Below are 7,343 nucleotides of genomic sequence, written 5' to 3'. Positions count from 1 at the left end.
TGCCCAATGTTTCCACAGTGATGAATGTGTCTTTCCTCCCTCTGGCACAGCAATGATTTCCGCCTCTACTTTTTGCCATTTGAGTGTCTGTTTGAATATGTCCTCCTTTGACACACAGTAATTTCCAGTGTAGTCACAATATCACCAACAGAAGAAGACATCCTCAAAATGAAGACATTTAACATAATTTAACATGTGCAGTGCTGCATGGATCTGTTTAGTAACTTATGATAACCACATACCACAAGTGATGATCTCAATCTGTTGCCATGTTCTTTCAGACCACAGTACCCATACTTGTCCCTGTGCTTTCTTGCAGGAGTATCCATCACAGGTAACACTTTCACCAGGCATTTGTCAAGTTACCTGACCTGAAAGAAAATATTTCTATAAGCTGCCATGGTCATAACACCCAAGAACCTCAGAAAAAAATTAATGAACACTCTCTGCAGAGGAGTCTTCATGTACAGGTAGAGATCTCAGTTACAGGGAGCTTAAAGGTGAATTGAATTCACTGAATACTACCAAGTAAGGTTTAGACATCATTAGACAAAACAATCATTAAATCTCCTGCAAAAGCTAATGAAAGGAATCTACTTCTGGAGGTCACTTATTCTCAATATTCCAAAACAGAAGCAGGATACACTAACTACTGAAGCTCAGTCACACTTTCCCTCTTAGGAATGGAAGTTTAGACTTCATGCCTTATTTCTGCATATTTAGACTGCAAATCCACCTTCCCACCCCTCTACCCCCACTGCCCCCATTTCAGGATATCCAAGCAGATTTTCGATGTCTGATGGGCAGGATAATTTTTCTTCCTCCAGGAAAGGGTTGAGATATATGAAGGGTATAACAAAATGAGGGACTCATCCCAATCCGGTATATGAAACTTTCCATTAAAACCTTTTTGATTAAAAATTGTAGACAAGAAAAAAAATAATTGTAGACAAGAAGGAAAATTTAGTGGAATAAAGCTGCAGCATGACTTGCAGCTTTAAAGAATTCCCTTTTCCTCTGGATAAATGAGTGACTTTTGACCAGTGAGCAAATGTGCTGATGCCAGCCTGCTCATCACCAGCCATTCCCTGGGGTGTCAGCAGCAGGCAGAGGGCCAGGATGCTGAATGCTGACATTCCCTACCTGTGACAACTCCAGCAATGAGATGTCATCTGGGGAGGTAGAGACACCACATTCATCTGCTCATCCATGCTGTCCAACAAGGACAAGAGGAAACACTGGAAATAAGGATGGAGCTCATGGAAAACCTGAGAGCATGACACAGACTTGTTTTGGATTACCCAGACCCCATCAGACCCACCAGACTGGGCACCAGGGCCAGTACAAAAGAACACAAAGCACGAGAAAGCTCCTGTATAGGTATTTAAAAACATGTTAGAGCTTTTTCTGACATACTCTACTTCAGCAGTAAAGCATCATCTTCAGCTGTACTTTTCTGATGAGTAAAGTGTACTATTAAAAAGTTTAGTAGTTATTTTCTTCCTCCTAAACAGATTCCTCCTTGTCCCTTTTTGCTCCCTCAATTAGTTTTGTTCATGATTCTTCTTCAGTGTTAGAATACTCCAAGATTGCATAATAAATTCTTTTTCTAGAAACTTTCTCCCCTTTATTAAGCCCACATAGCAATGAAACAATTCCATACCTCAGTTTTTCAAAAGGAAAAAAAATTGCCTCACTTGTGTACCTAAAAACTTGGACTTAGAGAGTCCTCAGTGCAAGGCAAACACAGCTGTTAAATACCACAGAATCCTGGAATGGTTTGGTTGGAAGAGATCTTAAAGGTCATCCAGTGCCACCCCCTGCCATAGGCAGGGACACCTTCCACTATCCCAGGCTGCTCCAGCCCCATCCAGCCTGGCCTTGGACACTGCCAGGGATCCAGGGGCAGGCACAGCTGCTCTGGGCACCCTGTGCCAGGGCCTGCCCACCCTCCCAGGGAGCAATTCCTCCCCAATATCCCCTCTAACCCTGTCCTCTGGCACTGGGAAGATGTTATGTTTTCCTAAACTGTAGGCTGAATTACTATGATGCTACATAACTAGAAAAAGTATAGTTTGATCAACATTTTTGGAGTAAGGTATTCCTCTATTTATTTATCAATTTAAAGGTAATGTGGGTGATTTGAATCATGTGCTAGTGGCAACTACTCTGAATAAGAAAATGCTTTCCCCCATCATCTCATTTGCACGCCTTCCCATTGACTTTTCTTCTTGTCCAGGCTGCAGCCTGAATTGGCACAAGTTTGTTTTCAGATGCTCTAACCCATTTTGTCAGTACATGTGCCAATTTTGTGGTAGTGCCTAAGGAAGGCCCTTCTAGAGCACCTCTCCTGAAAGTTTTGGCTTCATCCCTCCAACATAACTCAGGTACTGAAGAGGATCAGAGAAAGAGGGTTCAAACACAGGGTACTACTTCCTTGTGTACTTTAGGGGTTATCTGGAATGTGAGGGTTTCACTGCAGGCAGTAACTAATGCCAGTCATGAACCGACCAGAATACCAGCAGCTGTTCTTCCTCTCATATAGAAATGAGGAGCAGAAAATAAAGGTGTCTGAAAAACAGATGAGGAGGGTTATGCAATGTCCAATGACAACTCTAAAGGAAGATTATGTTCACACTTTCTGTGGTATGGAGCCATGCAAAGCATGATTCAAATAATTTAATCTGGCTTTTGTAAAAGTCAACAATAAATTGATTGGCAAATCAATGAAGTTGTGTTAAATATATGCACTGGAAAATTAAGACCTTCATTTTCTTAAGTGCATATATTTCTTAATTTTCTCAAAACCATGTCCTCCATTTTTAATGGAAGGGCATTTTCAATGTTCCCTCCCCCTTGCAGACTGAATTTTTTTATCAGCTAACATGTATTTGAGTGGAATTGGTGTGCTGCTCATGAAGAAAATCTAACCTGAAATAGCTTTTCAGAGAGCTTAAGCAGTATCTTGGAACTGATTGATTTGAATTCACAATTCATAAACCCTTAGATTGCCTTTTTAATATCTCCCACCCACCTCACACAAGCTACAAACATCTTCAGATGCTCTGGAATTTTCTTAAGCCCAATGGCAAAGTGCATGCTTTACAAAGAAATAATCCATGCCAGCATTTCAACTTTTACTCCGTATACTTTGAAACACCAGGTTAAGAGGGGAAAAAGATCAGGATTCAGAACACTCTTATGAAAAGGTCAGGTCTGTGCTTTTGCTTGAGCTGTGCTGAAAGCCGAATTCTAGAGACGAATCCACAGAAATGGCTCAGTCCCTATGACCAGTATTAAAAGGATTAATAAAAGGATTAATAATAAAAAGGAAAAAGTATTAAAAGTGTATCCGAAAATTTCAGTTGTTTTGACTGAACATTTAGAATTAGCAAATATTTGAAGAATCCACACCAAAGCTGTGTAGGGTTTTACAAACCAAGGACGTGTTAAAGACAGCCTGAAATGATTAGGGAACTAATATGGTCTGTAGCCTTTACTGTGGGCCAGGATTAAAGCACTAATCTTGTTCTGAGGTGGCTGTTGGGATATGAGTCACTTTTTCATCTGCTACTTAGATAGATTCCCCGATGACATCTGCAACGAACAACATTACACCCCACACAGAAGGTAAACTATTTATTCTTCAGAGCTGGCTGTCACTGCTGCAATCACAACAGGATAGAGATCCATTTCCTAAATGGAAAAGGTGAGAGAAGGAATGCAATAATGTAAATTGATCATGTAAATTGATAATGCAAATTTTGAGGGTGACTTTGGAATACTGGTGGTTTTGCAAACCCAGAAAAATACAAAATAAAATCCCTAGAAAATACACAAACCTAATACTATATGAACAGTATTTACCAAAATCAGGACCTCACACATGCTAGGTTTTGTTTGTTTTCTTGTATAAATCTGTAGGAAACAATGGAGTGGTTCTCTACAATACTGAAAGCACTTTGGTATAAAAAACGAAGATAAAGCAATAAATAAAGAGCAGGACCTTCTGAGAAAAGTTTGTGCACCTAACTAGAGAAGAATGAGATACTGACAACTATTGAATCAAATACTCTAAATGCAGCACCAGCCCCAGAACCTTCACAGTTCTGCTGGCCAGAAACTGGAAAGAAGCACTTGGGAGGGATCAATTCATACTGCCACTACCTCTTACACTGTTTATTTAAGGCTCTTCTGAGGATACAGACCTACAGTTAAAACAAACACCCCCAGCCCTACATAGCCTGGTAGAAAGGAAAACTTCATTAGCTCGTCTCCTCCCTTCTGTGTAGTTTACATTCATTTCAAAACTACAAAGGAAAAAATATCTGAGTAGGTGGTGTAAATTAAATCCCATTGTGGTACAAGTTAACAAGCCTAATTATTTTTCAGGTCAATCTAGAGCAGGATGATGGTTACACCAAGGTGGTGGGTTCAATACCTGAAAGTGCCATCCACTTAAGAGCTGGACTTGATGATCCTTATGGGTCTTTCCAACTCAATATATTCTGTGATTCCATCACGTTCAAATTTTCCAGGCATAGTTTGTGTGAGACATTGTAATTAATTAGAATACATGGCATACCCTAAAATAATAAGAAAACGTAGTCCTATAGAGCAGCCACAATTTTCCAAGCATTTGCAATCTCTTTCCACAAGCTGCTTTTGCTGATGTCACAGTGCATGAGTAGACTACATATTATTTTGTATCCCACCTGATGAGCAGGTTTCCCCTACAGGTAATGGCTAGGAACACTATGTTGGCTTTGGGGGATTTTAAAGAGCCAAGACAAACTGTGTCCTTTCACAAGCCCCCACAGAGCTCCATCCTGCAGTGTGAGTAGGCCAACAATGAATCACCTGCAGGAGGACAAGACAAACCACTGAAGCTCACGTTCCAGGTAGCTGAACTATAGAACAATTTCTATTCATTAATCTGGTTATTTTTGGAATAAATGAAGCACATAAGCAGCAGGTGCATATGCTAATAGAATGACTTAATGATTTAATTAAGCCATATTTCCCTACAGATTAATTACATATGTTGTTTATTCAACTTTTTTAAAGGCCATTTAAAAAACCTGCAATCATTCCAAATTCATTCCTGGCTAAAAATAAAGGATCTCAAGAACTTCAAAGACACAAAAAAAAAAAAAGCAGTGAACACAGTAGATCTTGCACGTACCAAATGAACACTTGCAATGCACAATCCCATATAGGATCTTCTCTAACAGATGGTGTTATCTGAACTCCTATCAAAACCTGTCTGGTCTGGTCTGATCCCGCCCAGTGTAATGTGTGAGGAGATATTTTACATTGGCTGCCTTAGCTGTAAGAAAACTAGGAGCTCAGAGGTTTAGATTAGATATTAGGAAAAACCTCTTCATGGAAATAGTTGTAAAGCAATGGAACAGTATGCCTAGAGCAGTGGTGGGAGTGTTCAACCATCCCTGGAATTGTTCAAAAAACAAGTGGATGAGGCATTTGAGGACATGGTTTAGTGGTGAACAAGGTGGTGCTGGGTTGATGTTTGCACTGAATGATACTAAAGGTCTCTTCCAGCCTTAACAGTTCTGTGATTCTGGTCTAACCCAGCAAAACAACATCTGAAATAGAGATTACAGAGCCTAAAGAAGAAAATAAACTTAATGGGATGACAATTTTCTGAGCTTAGGACACAAATACAGAATTTTCCTCGAAGGACAAGGGTGGTCTCACCCCAGATGAGTACAGCTGCTGCACAACTGGTCCTGCTTCTGGCCTGGATTCCCCACAGCTACAGCTGCTGTTCCCAGTATTCAGTGATAGGTACATTCATTATTCTGAAATAATAAGGCCCTGGCACAGGGGGCCCAGAGAAGCTGTGGCTGCCCCTGGATCCCCCTGCAACTGTCCCCCTGGAAGTGTCCAAGGCCAGGTTGAATGGGGCTTGGAACAGCCTAGGATAGTGGGAGGTGTCCCTGCCCATGGCAGGGGTGGGATGGGATGGGGTGGGTTGGGCTTTAAATCCCTCCCAACCCAAACCATTCTGTGATCCTTTCATTTTCTGCTGTGAAAAAAAACATTACTGTGTGACAATACTGAGATCACAGCACTGAAAATGATAATGCAGCCAAAAGCCATTTGTTGCTTCTTCAGGTACATTGACAGATTTATCTCTGTACTTCGCCAATTCACTGCAGTGCAAGACAGAGAATTTCAGGGTGAACAAGCCAATTCACAGGCAGTGGAAACTCTCAGACCTGCAGGCAACTTAGCCAAATATAACACTGACACAGAAACACAGAAACAGACACAGAAAAAAACCAGCCAAATTCAAGCCCACTGCCTGTTAATTCAAGTCTGCTAAGGCTTCTCCTCCAAACTGTGCCCAGACAGTGCTTCTGATCTTCCTCCAAAGGACACAATTTCCTCCCTGCAAGAGACATTTTTAAATTCCACCTGTGAAAAAGAAACTTCTTTCATTCTTAATGAGAGTAACACACACCAAGTGATGTTTAACAGAAGGAATTATAGACATTTTTTATTTGTGCAGAATTATACAAATCTAGATTCCATTGGATCTGTCTTAAATATTACTCCACTGGAGAGATGTATTTCCCAGAAAATAAAGATAGGAAGACATTTTATATTGCAGGAGAGATGTGTCAAATGCATGTCACATAGCTATTAAATTGAAAAATGGAACTTGCAGAAAAATCTAAAAAGCTACATTTTCTCTTGCTTCCCTTGTACAGACACAACTTTCTTAAAATATGTCAATAAGGTATTTATTTTCTCTGTCCATTGCCCATGTGAGATCTGTTATTTTTTGTCAGTGTGGCACTTCTGGAAAAGCTACTTCAGCAACTTTCTCAGAAATGAGGAGTTCGTATAAATCAAGGTTTGTAAAGAAGAGCTAGAAAGTGCAGCTTACATGTCAGGTGCTGCTCTGTCTGCAATGTTAAGAATAAAAAATTAAGAAATAATATATTCAAAGCATATGATTAATCATGAAACAGCCAAAAATCAGGCAAATACAGCACGCAAAGGTTTAGGGCTTTTTCCCCTTCAAGCAAAAACTTGAATTTAGAAGCACATGTACAAATCTAACTTACCCAAGTGCTTCCCAAGTCCCTCAAACTAACAAAATAGCCAATAAAAAAAATAAAAATAAAAACTCAAGAGGGAATAATTATGATATTGGCAGAAATTGGCACAAAGGGTAATTTTGCTAGAATGGATCAGAGCCATCATGGAGTGTTTCTGTACCTACATAAATGTCAATGCATTTGAAGTATTTTCTTTACAGTTTTATTGTACATTAATAGTGTTTGTGGGTTACTTGCTCTGTGTATTTAAAT

At 39.9% G+C, this 7,343-nt stretch overlaps 1 long non-coding RNA gene across 1 annotated transcript; it reads right to left on the bottom strand.

Moving 5' to 3' along the window:
- Positions 1–3,647: 3,647 nt before the first annotated feature.
- LOC306805428 lies at positions 3,648–5,765 on the bottom strand. The gene is made up of 3 exons (XR_013775202.1): positions 5,719–5,765; positions 4,716–4,860; positions 3,648–3,696 (listed from the first exon to the last, which is right to left on the bottom strand). It is a non-coding gene; the product is annotated as an uncharacterized lncRNA (long non-coding RNA).
- Positions 5,766–7,343: the final 1,578 nt, after the last annotated feature.

Source organism: Erithacus rubecula (genome assembly GCF_903797595.1).
Source record: "Erithacus rubecula genome assembly, chromosome: 9".
Taxonomy (NCBI): domain Eukaryota; kingdom Metazoa; phylum Chordata; class Aves; order Passeriformes; family Muscicapidae; genus Erithacus; species Erithacus rubecula.
This window is presented reverse-complemented; position numbering and strand designations above follow the sequence as displayed.